Genomic DNA, 25,660 nt, shown 5'->3' with positions numbered 1-25,660 from the left:
ACACAAATTCTGAAAGGACAAAAATAGCCCAAACTATCACACTGCCTTTTACAGAAGAGGTACAATGAGAGATTTTTTTGACTTTGAGAGAAGATGCACCATTTTCTTTACTTCTATGGAGATGCTTTCCCCTGTCTCCAGTTACCTTGAGTTCCTCCTAAGAAGCTTTTCAGACACTTTCACAAAAGACATTGTAGTATCTTTGGAATATACAGCTGGTGATTACAACTGGTAAATATCTTCACACTGACATTCACAAACTGCAGTTTGCTTTAGTGCTCCGTCTGCACACTAAAGAACTGCTGTGAAACTCCATTATCATGACAAGCTAAGCTGTAAAATTCAGTGGAAGCCTTTCCATCACAGGAAAAAAAAGAAAGGTTTCCTGTCTTCACACTTGTCTTAATTGTCTGGTTTTATTTGTTTGTTTTGAGTTATTTACTAACATAATAGTATTTCATTTGTATAAACCTTCCCAGTGAAAGATCTTTTGCTGAGTCATTAGAGTTTTGCTAGAGGATACAATTGAATCTGCACGTGTAATTGACTAATACACTCAAATACACTCAAATCAAAGAAGCAACTACTTTGACTGAATTGTCAAACAGCTGCATGGTGACAATTCAATTTACCATGAAAAGTTTCTCTGTTTTGAACAAGGTCCTATCTCCCCCAATGTGACACAACTGGTCGTTTCCCCTCCACTGCGTGTTGCGGGGGGGGGGGGGGGGGGGGGGGGGGGTGGAGTGGGAGACATTTTCCTTGTATCTGCTGACAAAGATTCGCTCTGTGTATTTGGAAACAAAAACCCAAACACCACACACCAATTCCTTTTTCCTGGGATAACAGCTTTTATCTGAAAGTTAAGCTGTAAGAAGTAAGCACTTAGATAAAAGTTGCAGTTGCTTTTGAACATATTCTTCCTTTTCAAATGAAGGAAAAGGACTGTTAAAGATGGTGTCAAACTTTAAATCTGTAGCTTTGATTTCACTAGCAACTACTGAAAAGAGCACAATATATAATTACGAAATTATTTAAATACAGTCTCAAATCCTCCCCCAACCCAAAATGTTTACCTCATTTTTCCCTCACAAAAAAATACAGAGAATTCTACAATTTGAGTATCGAGGTCTCTCCACATATTTTAACTTGACCTTTCCCTCTGCACTTTACAGCAAGTCAACAAATATACCTAGTAAAAGGAACATGTTCTCCTTAGCCTTTCACCTTCAGTGCTCAGGTCAAGAGGTAAAAAAAAGGGAAGGCAAAAAGTTAGGAACTCCCTCATTCTACCATCAAGCTTCATTAAATCCTGCTTGAACAGTTTAACGTGATGACAGCTCTTCACCCAGCTCCTGCGCAGGACAATAGTGCCTGTGTAGCACAGTCAGTGGAAGTGATCATGGCCCTGGACTTGCAATTGCCTCAGGTCAGCATTTTGGCCTGATCAGAAAATATCCAGGAATCACCACATCTGCAGCTCCATTTGCTCTGGGCTGTGACTTACAATCAGCTTGTGCTACCAGTATTGCAGACTGCATCTAGGAGGTATGACAGTGTAAGGGAGAAAATCCAAAGATTTGTACACAGCTTGTTAAAAAATGTCTACTGCATTTGTCAAAAGACTGAAAAACAACTAAAATAACCAAAATTTTCTCATTACAGTAACTAGATAAGCATCATGCAGTCAGTAACAGCACCTTCACTAGCAAGGTGCACTTGCTTCCTAAGCAGATTTCCCCCCTTTTCTCTGGAGAAATAAGGAGTGACGGCTCACGTGCGAGATTCAGCACGCAGACCAGATATGGCTGTGGTCCTCTCACACAGAATAATCAGTCACTGCTCCAAAGCCCTCTTTGTCTGCCATTCAGACACAGATCATTTGGTTTAAGGTATTCATTATTCAGTTTCTCCCTCAAACAAACGCCCCCTCTCTCCCAGACATGCAGCCCCAAACAGTGGCTTGTGAATCCCTATCCACAACTAGATAATTAACGAAGCCTACTGTATTCTCATCAGTACAGCTATCCTCAACTCATTCATGGAACTTCCCATGAAAATAGATCAGATTGCTGCACCTTAAAAATGAAATATTTAACATCAGTTTCTCTAGAAAATATGTCACAGTAAGTATAACCACTTTAGAAGCACCAGTGCAAATATCCCTTTGAAATGGCATGCTTTTAAAAATAAATTCCTTTCTTAAACCATTGCATCTCTAAGGATTTTGTGCACCTACATTACAGAAATCAGCTCAAACTGACTTCTTTCCTGCCCTTTAACTGGTGACAATGGATTGTCTGCACTGTACCAAACAACACCGAATTCTCCAGAAAATGCCCTATGTCAAGACTTTCAAAAGCAACAAAGACACTGGCAAGTCCTTTGCCATTGATTTACCTATATACTAAAAGACATATGGACATATTTCAGTCTAAGTGTCAAAATCAAAACAAAAAATACATATATCCCTAGGAGGAATAACAGGCACACAGGTTCATCTAAATACTAGGCTACCCATTCAATTTGCTCATCCTTAACCCTCTAGCCATCCTGTGCTGGGAAGCTGCCCTCATTCTTTTCTCCAGGCCCTTGTTGCTAGGGCTGCAGCTGCACAGCTCATTGCTGCTGAAGCACATGTCTCTAGAGGAGGACACAAAGGGTTTCATTATCTGCTCCTCCCAGCCGCCAGATAAGAGCACTCCCCCCTCTCCCCCCAGCAGAAGGCAGGCAGGCAGGCCTTCGGCAGACCCAGACGTGACCACTGACATGAGGAGCTGCAGAAGGCACAGTGCCCTGGCTCAGCTACCTGTCACCACCAGCCCACTCCCTTCCAGGGACACACGGCAGAAGCTGCTCTTTATGATCCAGTCTTGACTCGTGACTTGATGGGGAGCTCACACTGCAGTTCAACTTGAGAACTACTGAGATGAGACCTGAATTTTTAAAACTAGTGAGAACAGTCTCCTAATAAAACCAGTCTTCCAGAAAAAGCTCTGTTTAATAGATGTGGCCTTCTCTGGGGAATACAGATTGAAGACAGAAAATAGAAAAGGACTCAGTGACCAAATCAGCATACTGTGCTGTGGTCTAAAGCACTGTTCATTCACACTGAACAACCTTCCCATGGTTTAATTTAAATCTTTATTGGCATTAAAAGCTAGATTAATTCTGTACACTTGTGGAGAAGAGGGCTATAGGGATTCAGAAAATGTAGTTAAAAAAATAAAATTAGAAATATTTAAAAATTTATTATTTCTTGGATGGGCTTTGGTATCTTCTTGCTTGTAAATGCCAGAATATTGTCAGCAATTTCCTAAAAAGAAGTTGTTTTGCATTTCTGGTGTCAGAAGAGAGAAAACAATTAAATAAATCGCTTTCATTTTGGATTTCTCTTTCTCAGGGGAAAAATTCCCTGCTGAAGAGAAGAAAATTATTAGAGAAGAGAAAGACATGAACTCTTCAAGAGAACCCTGAGTATCAACACACAAATTCATAACATATGTTTTTGTGGCTATGTACAAGTAAGTGGTTTACAATGGAAACAGAATACTTATTTCATGTACATCTTACACATATACTTTAATGAAGTGATTATCAGTTCTACATTAACAGCAGATGCAGAGATTAAATAGAGTACAAAAGCATTCCCACACAGGATCTTAGACTATCACACAGCAAAAGGTGGAAAGGAAATCACAGTTTATCTAGGCCTTTACTAAAGACTGGACTAGTTTTTCACTTAATGCCATTAAATCAGCAGTCCTGTACCTGAAGGTCTCTCTCTGCAACAGTGGACGGTCGAGGAAGCAGCTAGATCTGTGCCAGCTCAGAGGAAACCAAGTCTCCAGAGAAGGCAATATGAATTCCATTGTTTTCTGCCCGTAAGATTACCAGAGCATGCTGGCAAGGCTGTGCTCTTACTGCACTCCTGAACAGTCAGAGGACTGATGACTTCCAAATACAGTCTGAAACCAGAAGGCTGGTACCTTTCCCATAATCTGACAATTGTTACCTAGGACTGGAAGGGCCATAGGCAGAAGCACGCTGCTCTAACTCTGTGTTAACAAAGGACAGCCCAGTCTAGTTCATGGTAACTTTCTGAGAAACAGGTTACACCTTCCCTCATGTGTTTCCTCTTGGTAGTTCTACTGAGGTTTCCGAGCCTCATGATTGTTTCTGAAGGGCACAAAGAAAGAAAGCAGAGTTGAGCAAACCTAACTTCCTTCAACAAAATAAAAGTTCACATTTTGAAAAAAGCAGCACATTTACAATTAACTGTCTCAGTTCCATGTAAAGCATCTAATCCTGAAGAACACGACTGTTATTATTCAAGGATCCTGAGTGAAATACTTCTGGCACAACAAAAGGTTTATTTTTTTCTTAACCTACAATTGCAGGCTTTCTTCCATCATGTGAACACACCATAAATATTTCAAGCAGGAACAAAATAAGATCAAGAAACGGCACAGGTACCATTGTTTACTTGTAATACTAAGTATTTCAGAGCATTTGATTCCACCTGCTTTCATCTAGCCTTATCTCATATCTCTCTCTCCCCCTCCTGTTGCATAGCTCTGTAACTGGGATGATAGAACAGCTAGTAGAAATAACTTCAATTTCCATGTTAAAGACATAGATCAGCTACAGTCCAAGAAAAATAAACAAACAAACAATAAAACCACCACAAACAACACCTGTATTTTACATTAGGCAGCCCACAAGGCAGAAGTAATTCAAAAAATAAAGAGGGATAAGAGAGGAGCAGTAGAATAACAGACCGTGACACTGAAACAACTGCAGTTCTTGAACATGTAATGTAGTAAATAATGCTGACACCTCTCAAATGAGAGACAGTCTTTTTTTGTTACTAGTACATCCATTATTGAACATCTGAATATAACTAGCAGGTCTTTTTATTTTTATATAGCTAGATAGATACCTGAAGCATTTCAATTGCTCTAGTAAGATGTGCACAAACCAAAGCTCCTCTTTGAAGTTGAGAAGTTACTATTCTTAATTTATCAAGTGATGGACTTTGTTCCTTTTGTAGATGCATGTTTTTAGTAACTGTGCTAATAAACACACCCTCAGAACATCATAAGTTTCTGTAAAACAAGCTATTATTTCTGCATATATGTGAATCTTGCTTCTAGAGGATTCTCAGCTGTATGAAAAAAAGTAAAAATAAAAAAGGCAGTGAAACAAACAAAAAACCACTTCCACACTTGAGCTCAACGTGAACTACCAAATTAGCAATAGCTGCACTGCTACTCTATTGTAAAGCTTCCGGTGAGTAAATGCTACGTGACTTCTTTAAGCACATATGGAAATGAAAGTGTATCAACCTCTGGAGACTGGAAAAAGCACATGCTTTTGTAATAGTTTGTTTTGGGACATATAACAGATTTTCCTGCTACAAAACTTTACACTGGGGAATTAGATGTCTCTTTACAAGGGGTGTCCAGTCACAGCCAACCAAGATAGAGGACCAATATATAGGTTAACAAAGAGTATCCACAAGTTTCCCATACTGCCTTAAAGATCCCTTTCAGCCCAAGCCATTCTGCAATTTGTAACACGTATCAACTCCCTTCCCCATAAATGGCACTACAGTCAGTATTTCCAGAGCTATCAACTTTTTCCCAGGCTTTAAAACCAGAAATAGTTACAGTCTTTCTCCTGTACCACCCACCTCATAGGACTTCATAATGTAACACTATGCATCAACCTTCAAATTCTGGGTCAAACAGAATCACCACAGTGGTACCAACCACTACAGCTATTTTGAGATACAATCAGCAGAAAGGAAGAGGCAGAAAGGTAGCAGGAAGGGTTAGTGCTATACTGGAAGTAACAGGAAAGGCTGGTATTCTAATGGGGGAAAGAGATGAAGAGGAGAAGCAAGGCAGAGTATAGCAGAGACAGAGAAACTACACTTATGGAACATGTCCGAAGTTTACATATGATATAAAATAACTGGGTGGGAGATTTGTTTCATTTTAAACAAAAACAAAAATCTTAAGAATGGAAAGCATAACAGATAATCTACTACATTAAAAAGCTTTGCTGAAATATATCTAAATGTTCACAAGCTAAGATAGTCACAGAAGATGTGGAGGAGATAGATGGAGAACAAGAGAAAGAGGGTATAGAAACCATTGTATTTATGAGAGAGCACTTGTTGGCAAAATCATTCTCTAGACTGGGTTATCTGAAGGTAAGTAAAATTTTGACAGTAAGTTATGTTTTTCTTCAATAGCAGTTCTGTTAACACTGAGAAATTTCAGCAAACTTCCATGAATTTGTTCTCATTACAACAAGTAAATCAAATAGTAACACCTATATACAAACTAGTCTGGGTATCTGCACTTTACAGTCAGTGCACAGATTCATGTCACTGTATGGCTTTTCATTTACTTGTTAAGTCACAGTCCATTAAATGGCAGAAAACATTCAATACAGCAGTCTCTTGTGGCTTCTCAAGTTAGGGCCCTTATGTTAGAAGCACCTCAAAACTCAGATGGAAAGTTAGGTTGCTAGATTATCCGAAGTGCCAAGTATCCAGCTTTCACTCGCCGCCTGACAGATTTTTTTGAGATGCAGGTGCTACTCAACTACAGATTTAGCTTGCAACTTGACAAATCAAACAATTCCTCTGGTGCTCCTGCCTCCCAGCAACTAATTACAATGCTTCTCTGTGACTCCCATCCCTCTTCTGCCGAAGGTAATTTACACCCACATATATATATATTTATATTTACTTATATTCTTATTTATATTTGTATTTATGTGCTATAGCAAGTAACTATCACCCAGGTAGTCTTCTTTAAGAGGAGGCATTTCACACTTCCTCATTACCACAGTAAAAACACCTCTCCCACAATACCAGCACTAGCTTAATTAGAATACTCTTAAAAGGGGAGCTAGGGCAGCCTTACTATCTAATTTTTTAATTCACTCATGTTAACTAAAAACCAAACAAAAACCCACTGAAGCTGCTGAAACTCCCCACTATTTTCCTGCCTGAGACAATTCAAAAGCAGCATTCCTCTTCCGCCTGTCAATGGGATATAAAGAAGTTCCAGCTTGAACTCTTCCACTCTCACAGGTCTTCCAACTGTGCACCAGCAAGTGAATGTGCCCAGGATGTACAAATGCATTTCAGCCTTTGACCATGATTCATACTTAACACCCAACATGGCTGACAAAGTAACTGTTGACAAATACTTTACATGAAGTATAATAAACCAGCACCAAACAGAAGGTCAGTCATGCATAACACACTCATAGAGAGGCAGATCTATTATGCAACAGAAATAATGGAAATACCAGCCTACTTACCCTTCCTCCCCAATTTACTGAGTAACAGAAAACATTCCTGGTAGGATTAATAACTGGGAATGAAGAAAGACTAGAAGGATTAAAGACTGATATACATTTCAATGCAGAGAAAGACTTAAAGACAAGATGTGTTTCTTTTGAATTGTCTCGGTTAAAAGAAGAAATTGAATTCTTGAAAAATATACAGCCACTACTTCATGCTAAAGGGGGCAGGAGCAGCAAGACATTGCTTCACTCATTGTATTCCAAAAAGAAAATTAGGTAAATAAGTGATGTGTCATGGTAAGCCTAATATGATTTGAATGAAGCATATGCCATGAACCTGGATCAGTGTCTCCCAGATATATGGCAGGACCCAAATAGCCCAGTCAAACAATTCTGGACATGAGTAGACATGCAAACCAGGTCTCTGTGAAATAACAGAAAGGAAGCAAGGAGTCTAAAATCTGCATGTCCAAAGCAAAATGTTACTAAAATTTTCAAGACAGTGTAGTGAATCTGTGTGCCGAAACTGTGAACAAGTGCATACTGGAACACATCACTCCTTCAAGGGACACAGATAAAACTGCTTTTCCTAATAAGGCAGTGCACAGTAAGCTGCACATAATGTTAAGAACAAAGCTAGAATATAATCCATTCTATGTCCTTCAGTGCGCCGTACCAAGCTGTTGGTCCGAAAGACAGACTGCAAGACTATTTTGTGTGGCAAAGATGAACTTGAAAATTAAATTCTGCCATTAGCATAAGTCTGTTCATTACTTGCTCTTTCCTTCTTTATCCTAGATCATTCATACAGGAGAGAATAGGATCCTTTTCTTTCCTTTCAAGAAAATGCACAGCTGCATGATTAGAAGCTCCACCCAGAATTCAAGAGCATTTAGATATGTTAATGGAACAAACAGATCTCCCCTGCTTGTGTTCACTTTCAGCCAGATTTCATAGGAGCTTTTCTCTGCCTCTGAGCTACCTAACTTACTAACTTTTAAGTATTTCAAGTAACTTCATGCTGCAGAATAGGAGCCCTTATTTAGTACCCGTAGTGATCTTATTTGACTGTCTACCACTGACACACTGTCTGGAAGCTTTAGTGAACAGACAGCATCGCACATAAAAATCTACAGAGAACAGTAAGCACTAAACACAGCAAGGACTATCAACACTCAGCCCAGGCTCTCCCATGAAAGAGGATGCCAATGTTCAAGTACACCCAGGACATTCATCCTTGGCATTCTCTCTGCAGGGAGCACTTTGTCCCAGACATTAAGTACTGAATGGACTTTGGGTCATTTTCGGTGGAGATGTAATTATACAAGGCGGAAAAAAGCAGAAATATATTCTTAAGCTTCTTGGGCTTTGTGCCATAACTACAAAATGGCAGACTTTTTTCTGGTATAAAATCACGTATTAAAGAAAAAAATTTGATTGCAATGTACAGTGTAAGAGAGCAGGAAACAAGCTGTTTTCCAGGAAGTCTTATTTCCCGCTGTACATAAGATTAGCCAATTTAAGGAAATTATTATAGCATACAAGTTCCAGAAAGGAAAGAAAAAAATCTTATAGAAGAGAACTACTCGATCTGTAATATGAAGTGGATTCTGTAGCAAATTAGAAGTCTAATTATGAAACTCCAAAAATGAAAGATCTCTCAGGCGTACTGAAATTCAGTATTTCAAATTACAGAAACTGGACATCATGCAGGTGTATTTCCCAGCATAATTCCTTCATAGGTCTTGTGCTTTCCTTCTCTTCCCCATTATAGCACACAGGGGGAGAAACCATTTCAAGCATGTAATTTAGACATCAACCAATATTCCCTACATACTTTTCTATCCTATTTTTTGTTTACTATTCTCTTCATACAGACAAATATAACGATATTTGGTTTCCATGACTGCAATTCTCTTATTGACAGATCTTGATTCCTAGCTTTCCTCTGTTTTATGGTTTCCAATGCCACAAAGCTTCAGAGAATTTGTGTTTCATGTTCCACATACTGTGAAAAGTGAGAGCAAAAGGACTGTGGACACATTAATATAGTTCAGGTGGATCAGCTGTGTTCTACCTTGCAACACAAATAAAATGCAAAAAAAAAGCAAGGAAACATAAAAGACATACTTGAGATTTTGAAGTTGTGTGGTTTTCTCTATGGTGACATCAAGATGCACACGCAATATTTGAACAGTCCACCAACATTTCAGGGTACGACATCTGGATGCAAAAAGTAATGCAGGAATATTGCACCAGCTTTTAGTGCTAGACATGAATGCAACAAAGGCTTCCTTGCCTGAAGTGATTTACAGTTCTGACACTACCTTCACAAGAGAGAATTTTTTTTTCCATCTTTTCCCTTACCCCAGTATTCTAGAACTTTAGTGAATTAGCAATATGAGGATGGAAAAATTGAGAAAAACAGGTTCTTGTTTTGGTATTTTTCCAGATTTTTCAGAGTTAGCTCTAAACAGTTGGAAAGTGTATGTTTAAGAGTATCATGAGACCAGATGAGGAATATACTAACTATGAAGAAGAGCCACAAGCTTAAATGCTTCTACTTCACATGACTGGAAGTAGATCCACAAAGCACATGGTCAGAGTCACACAACTAAAAACCCTGGCAATGTGAACAAAGCTGGAAGTCCTCCCACACAAATGCAGTGAGGCAGGGAATAGAAAAGTTGCAGGGTTCTAGGCAAAGAGGCAGCAGGAAATGGTGCTAGAGCGCTGTCCCATCACTATCTTACATTCTTTCAATTTCTGAACCTCAAAAACCTTAAGATAAATGAAGAAAAATATTAGGATCTAAGGCTTTTCTTTTTATTATTATTATTTTAATCTGGAATAGGCTACATCATAAGGTGTTTATGGAGATTTTACTGTCACCAACTTCATAGCTGCCAGCAAAGGCAAGTCAGGAAGGCTGTACTTCCTGATCTATGATTGAAGCTTCCTGCAGACACTCCTGGAGCTCCCACAGAAAGGCCAGCCAACAGGTTAGGAACACCCATTACACTTGTTTCTGGCACAAGAATGAAATACACATATTTTTGTACTGCGGAGTTCTCTCTGCTTTCTGTCTGCTCCTGCTCCAGTGGGGATCACTGCTCACTGAACTGCTGCTCCGTAAGTTCTGTTTCTTCCCCACTTGCCTTCCTGTACCAGTTGTCATCCATCCCTTTGCCCTCCTGCTGCTGTTTACAGTATAGCCCTTACTTCCCTCTGGTTTTAAATACTGCTCTTTTCCTCTGAATCTTCTTCAAACAGGCATCATCATCATCATCTTTTACCTACCCTTATAATCCCTACACATGCTACCTAAGTGCCTGCCTTCCTTCTTTCCCCTTCCATCCACCCTCACAGGATGGGATTTTTCTGCTTGTGAATTTTTAAGGGCTTGGCAGCTTTTAAAACTATTTTAAAATTACTTTAGGGTTGGGCTACTAGTGTTTTCTTTCTCCCCTCTCCTGACAGAATCGGAAGGAGATTCCCCTTCTGCACAGCCCGTTCTCATTCTGCATTGGAACACTTTCTCACATGGTGGGCAGATAAAACATCTGGGGATGCCCTGGAGCCCAGCAGCAAGCAGCAGGCCAGAGGAGGAGCTGCAGGGTCAGCAACAGAGACTGCAGCTCCTGCTCCCAGTGTGGGATGCCATTTACATTTCAGTTTCTCATGCTAATAATACAATCACCTTTCTGTCACATACTTCTCCAGGGTAAATTCCTGTGCAGACTTTTTCTTCCCCAGACTCTCTGGCAGAAACATTTTACAAGCAAATAGTGAAATCAGAGCTAAAAAGATCAGGTGATAATGGAGAGGAAGTGCACAACATGAAGGATAAGCCCAAATATGTCTGGTATCATCAGTCATACTGAAAACACTTCAGAGCTGTCAAAGAAACATGGGGGAAGGGAGACAGAAAGAATGAAACAGAAAATGTAACACTAACCAGTATTTTTAAATGAAAAATGTAATTTTACCAGTATTTTAAAAAAATTCAGCATACTTTGAGGATTTTTAGGGTAAAGAATCAATTTTTACTGCTGCTTGAATTACATACTAGATGAATGGTGATCAGAAGCAGAGAGTAAGGCAAAATAGAAGAAAGATACTTAGCTCCTGAAAAAGAAATTGACAGCAAAGCCTGTAAAACACTATATGGAGGATTTTTTCAATGTGTTCCACAAATTACATCTTTTTCTGAGGAAAAAGCATGTGTAAGAGATTTTTATGTACATTTCCTATGGTAGTGATATCCTACAGAACCCTTTTCCACAAAGGTCACTTGGATTTTTAGATAGTAAAATATGAAAACAGTAAAGAAATATATTAAAGGAGAACTACAAGCTTCTAAAATTAAAATTGATATGTAGCATTGAGCTCCTAAGAAATCAGCAATAGTTTCAGGGTTTAACTGTTCCATTGTTATTAGTGTAATCCACAGCAATTAACCCTACATAAATGTGCTGCAATCATTATCAATGACTGAAGTCAAATAGGAACAGATCTATCTGAGAATTTCGGTGGAGGCAAATTCAGGTAATTAGAACCACTGGCCATTCCTACACATTATTTAACACCACACCAAACCAGATGTATTTGAAGGAAAAACTAGAAAATAGTGAATTAAAGCTGGATGGATCCTTAAAATCAGAGCAAACCAGGATAAACAACACTGTATTATATGGAGTTGAAAATTAAATTATTAAAGCCATGAAAGTTATTACACAAAGAACACAAAAAGAATGTTGTTATCTTCTTATATATCAATCAGATCAATTTAGAAGCCTTAGTTGAAACAAAGGAAGTGAAATGTGAAATATGTGTCATTAACAAATTCATCAAGCATTTTCTGTGGTAAGAAAATTGGGAAAATAAATCAAAGTGTATGTGGCTGCACATACCACGAATACCAGAGTCTGCTGGGGCAACAAGACAATGCTGTCAGAAATAGTTTGTTAAATTTATTGAGCATTACAAAGTACCTGGGCCTCCTATAATATTAGATATGAACATTGATATATTTTTATTATGAGCACAAAGAACACTTGAATATCCTAAGTCTGTTGGAATTCTAATCAGGGGCTGCACAGAGTTCACAAGAGGTGCCATGATACCACATTCAATCTTAGTAAGCTTAAAATCTGCTTGGATGGTTTTGGTATCACAATGAATATTTATAGATCTGTCAATGCATCAACATTTAAAGTGAAAAGTAAACTGAAAGTATTACCTACCTGAATTTCCCAACTTCTGTTACTTTCTTTAAGCAGCAAGTTCTTCAGTGAAGATATCCCCAATTCTAGACAGTGAGGAAAAATGGAAAAAACAGCATTAAGTTACTATCTGTTACAGTACCTAATCCAAACAATTTAGTGAAGAGCAATGTAACTTCATAGTTCCAGAAAAAAAATAAACAGCTACCAAGAGGGAGAGTCAGAAGTTCCTCCAAGGCTTCTCCTTTGCAAAGCATCACAGGTGTCAGAATGACTGAGCTACTTCCACTTGTGAATGATTTCAAGGATTACGGACTACCTTGTTTACAGCAGTGCTGAAAGAAACTTTTGCTCACTTGTGCCCTCTCAGGTCCTCTTAATTCTTATACCCCAGTATGTTTACGCACTATTTAAAATATATAAATAATTTTTATAGATATACGTATGTTTGAGATAGTTAAATGAAGTAAATAAGGAGTATGGGTACAAAAGCAGTACCTACTTAGCTCTGGCTGCTTCCTTTGCTAGGGTCAGAATTTTATATTAGCAGGGGTGTGTGGGAATTATATGTATATTCCAACATTATTTTTGCAAGATTAGCTAGCAACCTTTCTTAGTGATCAGATTTCAAATTACTGGAAATTCCAGGTAGTTCAGGGAATAATTGTTTTGTACTAGTTCCCAATAAAAATGTGTAACTTGGCAGTTAAATGCCATGAAGTGTGTGAGGTTTAGCAAACAAGTTTGTTGTTGAATCATGTCCACAACATCTGTTACTGAGTTCAGCAGTTCTCAGTAAAAGGAAGGATTGCAAGTACTGCAGGCAATAACAGAAAGGAAACACATTCGTAAGAGCTGGCTCTGAGTGACAAGAACCACCGCCACTTGAAGTTGCAGCAGAATATTTAGTGCTGTTAAACCTTTATTGAAAAAAAACCCAACCCAAACAAACCAGAACACCAAGGTATTCACTAAGCATCCACCTGCAATGACAGTCCTGACGGCACTGATACATCAGAAATGGACTTCAAAACAGACAGAAGACTTTAGGAAAGTTAAAAATACCAAACAATCTAGTTCACACTTCAAATGTGCATATAAAAATAAGGTAAATGTGGTAGTAAATGAAATTTTTTACATTTCCTGTGCTAGACAGGACAATGTTTTGCAGATTTTACTAAAATAACCAAACCAAACCAAAACAATCCCCCCACAAAAAAGCTCCACCTCCCTATTACATTTGACATCCCCAATGTTTTAACCTTCATGCCTTATGGTGAGACATTTGCTTGCTGACTTTTACTAGGGAGCCTTTTTATCATATCTCAGCCCTTCCTTGCTCACAAACGAGGGAACAAAATCTTATCTTTCTTCTCAGACTGACATAAGACATATTTAAAAAGTAAAATTAAGGGGTTTTCATCTTTACTCGTGTAGTTTTCAGAAAAGATTGTCAGAAAAATTATGGACTAGAGACAAAGAGCTAAGGCAGATGAGAGCAGGTAAAACAGACTATAAATGCAGAAACATGGTAAATTAAAAGAAAAATGTTGTGAAGGAAAAGGGGCAAACTTGTCTGCATAGCATTACATGTCAAGAGCTATGAAAGTCCAATATGAAAGGAAATAAAATCCTTAAAGCCAGAAAGGCAAGCATTTCTTTTTAGAGTAGATGTCAATTTAGTAAGAGAACTGTCATTGAAAGTTAGCTGCCTTGAAGTTAAAGACTCTGTGAACAATAAATATCTGACATATAGATAGGAGAAACAAGTAATTTAGCTGCAGTTAAACCCAGACCTCCTCACTCAAATGCAATGCAACTGAAAGCAAAGTGGAGAAAGATTCATATTAATAAATTTTACTGAGAGAAAACTGTATTATGAGAAATTAGCAAAGAGAACACATTAATAGCACACATAACATCCTAAGCATGTAGAGACCAATTCTGCATAAACCATTTAAATATGTAATAACATTTATACAAATGAGCTAACAGTAGATACAAGAATATCGCTATTTACAATCTCTAAGCCAAATGTCTTCCTCCACCCCTCTTCTTAAAGAAAAACAGATTTCAAGACTTTCCTAAAGACTTTTAGGATGTCCTAAAGACATCAGAAACCTAGGGCCATGCTGTAAGAGCATCAGGACAGAAAAATAAATATCATCCTTGTACAAAAACATCTTAAAAAGTCAGTCACAAATGAGATGATCTGGACCACTGATTGTAAGTCATCATGTCACAGCTATTTAGAATCCCATACGTATGAAGCCTGTAGACTAAACCTACATCCTAATGGACAATTTAATTAACAGAATCATTTATATAAATGGTAGACTTCTGGCTTGAAAGACTATTAAGTGACAGCAGAGTGGAAAAAGTAGCTGTTTGCAGGTACTGCCAAGGCACACTACTAATCAAGCTGTGCCAACTTTCTATTAACTCTGGACAGCTTACTGCAGACTTGGCCACATCACATTCATTAAAAACACCAATTATAACATGCATTTGTCTAAGTGATATCACTTGTGTGAGAATTTGAAGCTGTAGATTTGTTTGAATCCTTGTTTTCAAGCCTGTATTTCTAAATAATAATTACATAACTGATTTAACCAGTTACAAGAAGTCACTAATGTTGCCACATTAACAAGTGATATCACTTTCATCCTGATATTATCTGCTCAGATGATTTCTTATTTTACTTAGCCCATCCCAGCTTACATGTCACATTAGCCTTTTATAAGGAGTTCACTATAAAACCTGTGTATGAAATCAAAGATGACAAAAAACAAATCAATATGATAAATTACATATGGGTTCTCTTAGAAAAGTGAAACATATCTATTCGTACAGTGCTTCTACTGAATAGAGACACATTACTTTAGAGAACCTCAGTATCAAAGAAGTATATTTTAGTGGAACAGCTGTAGAAACATCATAACCATCAAAAGAATCGAGAAAATTAATATTGCTATTCCTAACTATCAAATTCAGAGAATAAAATCATTAGTGTAGCTCCACAATATTTTCTAAGTTGTTTTCCAATTGCAAAAAACAGGTTGAAATTTGATACAGAACTTGAAAACACTACACACGTACAGTGTAAGTTTTAAAAATGTATTCCTACCATAAAGAAAAATATTTTCTAAGTTAAAAAGCCCATGAATTTACAATACATGAACAGTTAAATAGCCTGCAAACATTCAGTCCTGTCCATTGGAAGAAAAAACCCAGAGGACTTCAGCAGTTTCACTGTTTTATCCATTAGAAAATAAAAATTTAAAAGTTTGCATTGGGTTTCACTGTTTTCATTAGAACTTGTTCATCCTTTTGAAAGCTATTAAAAACAAGAATGGAAAAAATACCAATGCTTAATTTTTCACCTAAGTAATTTTAATCTCCGTAGACATACACCATATATACACACAGATTAACAATCCTCTTTCTATTCTAGGCAAAGGCAAAGCACATACATACATACAGCCCACAGAGCATATTTTATTATTTCACTGTGAAGCTTGTAACTGATACAGCAATTAATTACACAGAAAGACCCACAATGAATGAAGTCCGTGAAATGTCAGTGAGTTTAGAGCTGTTCATATTTGGCACCAAAAGAGCCATAAGGTATATAACATTAAAGGTAAGTTGAAAAACATTGTCAAAGTTCATTTTAGTTTCTCCCACTCCTATCAGAGGAATACAAATCTCAGAATTAGAATCCCCTAGACGACGAACTAGAGATGGAGTTTACATTTAAGATATGTCTTTAGGAGAAAGACACTGTTTCTTTAGGAGAAAGATACTTTATTCACCAACTATACAAGACTATATACTATACACCAACTATACTAGAGGACTTGGGGCAGTAGCCTACTTAAACTTACCTCAGAATGTATTTTCTTCACTTCAAACACTGTTCTCAAGATTGCCTTAGAAGAAAACAACATCAAGACATTTCAATACTTCATAATGTTTGCATTTTTCTTGGTAAGCCTCCAGAAATAGCCCCAAGTCAGGAAAAAAAAAAGCCAAATAATTGTCCCAGAAACTAGTAGGAGTCAGACACACAGATGACTGGTGTTCAGTTCATGTGTATCTCTACTGGCATCAGGCTTTCCTATTTCTGCTCTTTCTAAGGAAATTCATGGATCATCAGAGACACACATATCTGCTTTAGAAAATGAACACGTAACACTCTATGGAGAAGACGTGAAAGGTACCCTGAGAGGCACCTGCTTCTGAAGAAGCAGAAACTGTAGAAATTCAGCTACATAAAGGGCGAAACCTTCTATTTCACTTTAATTAGACACACTGAATTTTAAGTATGGAGAAACTCAGTATGTATTACAAATTTTGAGAGGCAAAACCTTTCTAAAGTGAAAGAAAAAGTACCTGTATACTAATATTTCTTTCTCAGATTATTATACTACCATAGAGGCTTTTCTTTTTTTCTAAGAAGTAGGAGGAAGATGCATTTAGTAGTGCGCTTTTCAGAGCAGGTACTTTGTTTTCACACCTGCCAATACAGACTTTGAAAACCTATCATGAGTAACTTCACTGATTCATCAGATAAAGGATGCAGTTTACTTAACCTTTTTCTTCGAAATCTAGTATGAAGAATCCCTTAGCTGTCTGCTTTAAATCACCCAGATGACAATCAACCTGTGTATTACTACAGATCCTGTATGTAACAGAAGTAGACAGGTCAAGGGAATGATGGAATGAAAAAAACCCCACCCAAAAATACAACAGTTCACTGTCTGAAGTCCTACTGACCCTCAAGTTTTGTCTTTTAAAGAACTAGAAAGAGAGTTTTGTGGACAGTAAATATCTTCCTCCTCAAAAGCAAAAAAGGACTTAGCAAGTCACTAGATATACAAATGATTACACTGTGTACACAGTGATGTTCAGCCCTCGCAAAAACACCCTTGAAAAAACAGCTTGTTTTCCTAAGGCAAAGACTGTCAAAGTCATCACTTCCCACACTTTCACTCTCAAAAGGAGGCCTGGCATTTTGAAGGAAAAATATCACAGTAATAAGTGCTATTACTATGACAGACTGCATACAACAAGTGAATAGCTTTATAAAAACAAAATGCACCAAGTAACGTGAATGCATACACAGATGGCTCAGATTTCCAGATGACCTCCCAAGTTCAGGACAGTCTGAATGTTCACGTCATGCCAGGCTAGTAACTCTGCTCTATTGGAGGCAAAGGCAGCTCTGGTGAACCTCCTGACTCATCTGAACTCTGATGCAGACAAAGAATCTCAAGTCCCCATCCTTGGTTGTTTTACTACCAGGTTTCTCTTTGTAATGAAAGAGTTAAGAAGCCCACTCTCTCAGGCCATCTAACGAAAGTCATAATAACTTGGTCTGCATTTTGAACCCATATCAATGCCTATAATTCTCAATAGCAGTGGGTCAGTATTTTTAAACCAGTAAGTTATTACAAGTAATCAAAATTTCATAGAATCATAAAATACGCTGAACTGAAAGGGAACAACAAGGACCATCATCCTACTCCTGACCCTGCACAGGACAGCCACAAGAGTCACACCATGTGCCCAAGAGCACTGCCCAAACACTTCTGGACTCTGTCAGGCTTGGTGCTGTGCCCACTTCCCAAGGGAGCCTTTTCCAAGAACCAGCCACAGGTAAAAAACTAGGTAAAAAACCTTTTCCTAATATCCAGCTTAAACCTCTCCTAGGATAGCAGCTTAATACCATTTCCTAGGGTCCTGTCACTGGTCATCACAAAGATCAAAAACTGCTGCTCCTCTTCCCCTTACAAGGAAGTTGAAGACAGCAATGAGGTCACAGTCTCACCTCAGTCTCCTGCAGTCTCAGCAAACTGCATGACCTCAGCCACTCCTCATATGGCTTGTGCTCTACATCCTTCACAGCCTTCATTGTTCTCCTACTTTGAGATTTGAGACAATCAATATAGTAATGGGGAAAATAAATTATTCTTCATCCAAGTCTCCAATTTTCCCAAGTTTATTTAGACTACTGTAGTAAAGAGACAAGAAAAGTCAGCTTTTAACTTTTCTCTTGTCCACTTTTCCTACAAATTCATTTACAAGTTTATCTGTCACCAGCACTAAGGACAATAAACAACAAGCTTCAGAACAGAATACAGTTCTTCTTTATAAAAAAAAACAAAAAACACAACAAACCTAAACTTGCATTGATGATGCTTCAGAAATAATTCTGTGTCTGAAAAAACAATTGCAAGTACACAAGAATCCAAATATGCTTAACCAAGATCAAGCACCTTAAACATTCACAGTGTTTTGGCAGAAATCACCAGGACATGCACTATCAGTAATAAGTGCTCTTGGTAGATATCTCTAGCAAGACTTTTAAGTCTATCTGTAAGTTCTCAGAGAGGGAACAAAGAAATTGCGGAGCTCCTTTGCTAGTTTACAAGATTATCATATGCCATTTTCTGAACAGAAAAAAATTCCACAATTACCTATATCTGATTATTTCAGTAGATTCAGTATATCTGATTATATCAGTAGATTTGTTTCAGAAACACCCACACACAAGAAGATTAAAAATCGGACAACAAGGGCTTTTAATTCCATCATATTACTTTGTTTTTAATTAAGCAAAGAACATGCAGTCAAAGCACACACATGTCAAAGAACAAGCAGTGCTAGTGCCACTGAGCATATGTAATATTAACAGATTCTGTTAATGCAGATTCCAACTAGCCTTCCTCCCACACACACACACACACACACACTCACATTACCATGGTGATTTGCAAAATTTGCTGCCTGGGACTTCAGAACAGTGCAGCATTTGAAATGCCCTCAGCATCTCTGAATAGATGCAAACACAAATTAAGTTACATTTTAAAAGACAGTAAGTCACAAATAGTACGATAAAAATATCTGTACAGAAGAACACTGACAAAAATATCTGAATGTGATCTCAACCAGCAGAAACAAAAGCAACAAAGCTTTGAGATCGCACTTTCTGTCCTTGAAAGAAAAAGAACAAAGTTTAAGAATTTGAAAAAAGAGGTAGCATATATACAGTATAAAAAGCATAACCTAGAATCACCCATAACCTCTGTCAATATTTTAGTACCTATCTGATCTGTGGAAGTGTCACTTTCAGAACAACATATTTTCATTAACGGTATTCTTAATTTACATACTATTTCACTAAAATGCACACTCATTTAGACTATCACAGGTCTGCGCCTCTTGTGAGCTTCTCCCAAGTGGGATTACTCCTGATGCAATTTCCTTTTATTCATTATCATTTTCAACTGAACTAAATAGTAATAAAAAAAATCTTAGGAAATAGAGATCATCGTACTGTGAATACATACATATCCTGACACACAGAGGACAAAGGACTGAGAGCGAAGGTGACAACTGTGCCCCAACCAAATAATAAATAAGTTAAAACCAAATCCACCACAACCTCCAGTATCTTTTTTTTTCTGTATATAAACTGATAGTGCTCATACTTTGGCTTGTAAGCACCTCTGGATACAACTACCTGCAATTCTACTGAAGAAATACGAGGAATAAGACTCCACTGTAATTGCTAACTGCTGGCTGAAGGCCAGTACCACCCTTGCAAATGCGTTCTTGCAGAGATGCAGCTAACTTGCTTTGCAGACTTTAAACTGTAATGAATTTAGGATCTCAATGAAAGCTTCACCACTAATTTAATCACAGACAGGGTTTGACGTGCAATGCTTAGAGCTGAAAGGACTCACCACTCTTGCTGACTTTCCGGGAAAGGCCTGTGCTAAGTTGAAGTGCCACTTAACAATCATTCATGGAAAATAAAGGCACCAGTGCAGGGATTTAGAGGTTGTTCTACAGAAAAAGCTTACAGGAAGCTTGGATACAGTAGACCCTATACTCTGTTCGCAACAGAATGAAACTGTCTGTACTGACATACTGCCGCTTCAAATTCACCTCAATACAATCTCAAGGTGATCTGAGATTTTTGAAGGGTATCACAAATCAGCCAATTACAAATCAGCTTAGAACAAAACTGGATACAGTTATAAGAAATAGCAGAGCTGAGCACAAGTAGAAATATCCTTTAAAAAAGTCTCTATTTCAACACTGAATTAAAGACTTGATTACACAGCAAACCCTGGCTGTACCACTAGACATGCTCCTACTGTGGGCACATCACTTACACATTTGTGCAAGATGCAGCTTTCATAGGACAAAACCAACTAACCAGTCAAAAAGAAGTAAAATAACAGAATGCATCAAAACTTGGTTCCCTATCACCTCTGCAAATTACTTCTCGCATATGCTTGAGGACAAAACTAAAAAAATCAAATGAGGAAGGAGCGCATGAAATACCAAAAATAACACAATTGGTGAAGACTACTCCATGCTCCCTTCTTCCTCACCTTAAAATTAGATGTTACTTAAAATACACATTTTTAGCCTTTCTTCCAGTCTATGGTACACTGACTTCTTGAATACGGCTACACCAAATAAAATGGGTAAACTCCTATTTCTTAAATAATTACATGTAATTTTGGCTGGAGGAAACAGCTTCTACTCTATCTCAGAATCTGATTCTACAGTTCAAGTGAACAAGACTACTTAACTTGAAACTACATTCTTACATCAATTTCAGTTTTCTTTAACTATATCAAGGCAGAACAAACTTTATAAAACTCAGCTTACTAGAAAAGAACTTCAGTGCAAATATACCAGGGCAAGATACCGTTCACTTGAAGGGTTAAGAGAAGAAATAGGTATCTGAGCTCAAGTGAAAAATTGTTCTCGGGAAGCTTTAAAGGAGTAGGTAGAATTCCTCTAGCAAATGGTGTTTGATGCTAATAGCTGCATCACATGGGGCCAATTAAAAGAGATGTTATCAGACAGCACAAGATTTATTGAATATGAGCTGTAAAGATAAAAGCAACCAATAAATGTAACAAGACACTTTCTGCATATAATATTTCAGTACTAAGCAGTGCGACTGTTTTGACAACGAAGCCAGATGCAAATTAGCAAAGTCCTATTTTTGCATGGGATTTGAACTGTTGGTCTCCAAATTTAGTGAGCGAGTACAAAAAAAAAAAGATTAAAGGTCCCATTCCAAAAATTAAGCATGGGGAAAGTATATCAAGCCCATACAAAGATAAGCCAGAACTTTAAGACAGAAAAGGTACTAGATTTAAGACAGAATTCACAAACCTCAGACTAAAGACACGTGTTTGTTTTTTCTATGAGGACAAATGGGATTTTAACTGGGGAGGCTTTGGTGACAACACACTTTCTATTCTGTGAAAACAAAGTTTTCCTAAGGAAACATTTTTGAACTGTTTGTAATAACTGATAAAGTTCAAGGCAGTCGGAACAAAATAGGTTGAGTTGTACAGTGAAACTACAAGATACCAAAATATCCAGCAAACCATGATGCAGTCTGCAATCAGTTGCTTGGTTCATACACAGTTCTGCCCTTGTACTGTTTATATATAGATAAAACAAATAGCTCTCTTAGCCTAAATGGCTAGAGATACAATATTTTATCCCTGCTTGCCTAAAGCGCAACTCAAAGCACTCTGTTTAGCTGTGAAAAATTATTAGGTCACAGAGGTCATCTCCATGTGCAATACTCTCCCAGCATTACAAGCCCCTTACTGTTTAGATCAAAGTTTCTCCTTTTCTATAAAGATGAATTGCATTTTCTCCTCCAGCATCTCTTCCCCAACATAGAGGCACTGGTTTATGCAGCGCAAACAAACCTCATCACAAGCCAGCAAACTTCTGTTACAATTTATGTAAGGTGGGGAAAAGTGTTCAAACTCTGTCCAGTGAAGAACTGAGGTAACTGTTATCTAATAACTGCAGTATCAGACCCAGGGCTCAGGTAACTGCAACTCAATAGACCTCTGACATTACTAGATGTCAGCCTCTAATATGATACCTACTTTCAACATGAGCCAAATAAGTAAACCATTGCAGACAACTCAAAGAGACCTATTTCAGTTGTTCGCTGAATATAGTTTAGCTGTGACACAGAAGCAACCTGTGTAGCAGCTCCTAGCTCTTCAGGCAGTGCAATCAGCAGCTTGCTTTCTCCCATGCATGGCTCATGCACTACTGCACATGCAGACAGAAGGTACCACAGAATCACAGAATATGCTGAGTTGGAAGGGACCCCCAAGGATAATGAAGCTCAGCTCCCAGTCACTGCACAGGACGTCCCCAAGAGTCAGCTCTCCCTCTGAGTCTCACAACAAATATTGCAAATCTGACTGAACAGAAAACTAAATAAATTAGAAGAGGAAGTTAATACAGTTCAGTTATGTTTCCAGGAAGAAGCCTGCAAAACCTGCTGACAATTGCATTGACACCTTACATGCTCCTCCTTATACCTCCTTCCTAAGTTGTTCTGTTAATGTGATACTGACATAACACATGTAAGACTGCTTTGAAGTAGGTCTGCACTCCCTTAACTTTGCCTTCTAAATGGACAAGAGAGCTCCTCTTCCCCTTGGAGTTGAGGTGAAGCAGTCAACAGAAACTATTGCTCCTCTTATGACTACCCTTGGTCTAGTAGTTTCATCTCATACATCCAATTCTAAGCACACACAAAACATTCGATTTGAGAAAGACAGAAAGACTCCTCAGGCAGAGTTACCCATTTATGTAACGGCATTGAGCCAAGACCTCTCCTAGGACACTCACCAGCTTCATTTTCCTACATTCCCTTTGCTACTTAATAGGCAGCTTTCTCACTGCTAAACTCCCTCTTCAATCTGCCCTTTATGCGAAGCCCCCACTTAAACATGTTCAGCGCAGCTGTGTGATTGCTCTCTTACCCATGTTCAATTGCTTTAGGTTGCTTCTTCCTTGAATTCCTCATGATTTCTTAACATTTCTAGTCGTACAGTAAAATGAGAGACTCACCATGCAAGGCAGACTTGCTTCATCAAAACAACATGAAACCTTTAAGTGACTGTGAAATAGTCAAAAGCCTCTCTTCAGATCAGCTGATGTTCTTTAAAGAAAAATTAATCCAATCCACCCATCTCAAGACCAGCATCCTTCAGAGCAGCATTCCCCCTCCCCCTCTCCCCTTTATTTTCCTCCCAGGCTTGGTTACAGTAAGGAACAACATGTGCCTGATTTTCTAGTGCATCTATATCTAGTCTATTCAAAAAAATAATTTATTTCTGCAGCCATGACATACACTTTGCCTCAGTACTTTTTAAAACAAAATACAGCAGCTATAATATTAAAATAACTCCTTCATGTCACCCCTGCTAAGTATACTTTGAGCATTGACAAAATTGGATTAGAAGACAGGCCTTCATGAATGTTTCAGAATATTTAAGAAAGCAATTCTCTCACTTTTAAAGTATGAAAACAGTGACTGACACTTTCACAACACCCTGAATTCCTTTAAAACTCTTTTATTCGCTATACAATACACCTATTTTAGAAGTAGGAGACACAAGACAGTTAATATTAAACAGATATGGTAGTAACAAACAGATTTTGATGAATATGGCATGAGGAACAAGGGCCACACTCGCCTTCATCCACTTTTGCTATCTGTATGCACAGAGAGGTGTAGAAAGAGAAACACACACCCAGGGGTAAGGCGGTAACCAAAGATAAGTGTTTACATATGTTTACATAAGGCAACAGTCTATAATGCTTGCTAGAATCTTACCTAGGAAAAACATGTATTGCACTAATGAATTATATGCTAATCTGCTATTCACTACCTAGACTGAGGCAGTCAAGTTTAATCAAGGGCTGCAACTGAGTTGCTGGAAACTAATTTGAATAGGCAAAGTATATCACTCAAAAGTGAAAATTAGTCACATTTGAATTCTATCCAAGCACTCACAGACACTGACCAGAACCCAGTGGGTTTCTGTCCAGAGCTAAAACAAAACATGACAAAGTACGCAAAACAGACTGGTACAAGATTTTCCTTAGCACTATGGTATGCTAAGTTTACATTTAATTTGTCAAGCTAAGTTCACTGAAAATGAAAGTAACAACAACAAAAAAAATTCAACAGGAGCAGTATCTCCAGGGAGTACTTCAACACTGGTGTTATTTTTTTTCCATTATTGAATCATTTAATTTCACATTATGCTTCATGACTAAAAGGTAGGTCTATAAATCACATTAAGCAAAGCAAGTATCTCAGTGCTATTCCTAATAGTTTGAAAAAAATATTCTGAACTTCATGAAAATGCCACCTCAAAGATATATCACAGAATGAAATATGTCCCTCAAAGATATATCACAGAATGAAGTATGTCCTCCTTGTCAGTGGTATAAAGTATTTTTCTGATAGTGCACTATAATTCTAGTGAGGAGAAACTCAAGAGGCAAAAAAGAAGCCCCTTCATGCCCCACCTCAGGATCAAAAAATCTGGCAAAAGCATGTTAAGGGTATGTGCAAGCTTGCTCAAGTAAATGGGTGTTACACGGACTCCTCAGCAGCGGACAATTACAGCAACAACTGTTGATTAACGCTATTTCACCACCAACAACCATTACCCCTAGAAAAGCAACTTCCTGTTGGGGAAAGAGATTAAATGAGACATTTAATCCTTCTTATTTACTTTTACAGCTCCATGACATATAATCTGATTTTTTGAAACCATTTTAGGGTTAATTTTTTTACCACTGCAATGAAAGCTCTGATATACAGGTTAAAAAAGGCACAGTAAAATGTACATAAAGAAAGTTGGAACTGACTCATACTTCACACATACACTCACTTTCTCATCTCCTTTTCCTGTTCCTAAATCAAATTTTTTTTTTTTTTTAACATGATGGGATATTTGGAACATTTCTAAATGTCTTTTCTCTATTGTGATCAGTCACTATGTCCTCACGACTTCCCACAGACGACCACACTGCACACCAAGCCAAAACACATGATCAGAATTACTAGCAGGCTTCAAAAGAAAATTATTTTGTATGGTTATAAGACAGGGCAAGTAAATGAACAATTATTTTTTGGCAAAACAGCCTTTGAATAAAAGATAATTCAGCTAGTATTTCTGGGCAAGCTACATACAACAACGGTTTCAGAGATCTTGGTTCCTCTGGTGCACAAA

General features: G+C 37.8%; 1 protein-coding gene across 11 annotated transcripts in view; it reads right to left on the bottom strand.

The window, feature by feature from the left end:
• CDC42SE2 (CDC42 small effector 2) overlaps positions 1 to 25,660 on the bottom strand; it is an 81,142-nt gene that overhangs the window by 53,345 nt on the left and 2,137 nt on the right. For 3 of the 11 annotated variants that reach the window (XM_058826985.1, XM_058826989.1, XM_058826986.1), the window contains exons 3-4: positions 16,442 to 16,486; positions 12,576 to 12,640 (exon numbers count right to left, since the gene is read on the bottom strand). The exons of 3 other annotated variants lie outside the window; for them this stretch is intronic. The gene's annotated coding sequence lies outside the window, so the exon portion shown is untranslated. Of the gene's footprint in view, positions 1 to 9,459; positions 9,553 to 12,575; positions 12,641 to 16,441; positions 16,487 to 25,660 lie in introns of all 11 variants that reach the window. 5 more of the 11 variants (XM_058826984.1, XM_058826987.1, XM_058826988.1 and 2 more) reach the window with 3 other exon arrangements.

This window comes from Poecile atricapillus, chromosome Z (genome assembly GCF_030490865.1).
Source record: "Poecile atricapillus isolate bPoeAtr1 chromosome Z, bPoeAtr1.hap1, whole genome shotgun sequence".
NCBI lineage: Eukaryota > Metazoa > Chordata > Aves > Passeriformes > Paridae > Poecile > Poecile atricapillus.
This window is presented reverse-complemented; position numbering and strand designations above follow the sequence as displayed.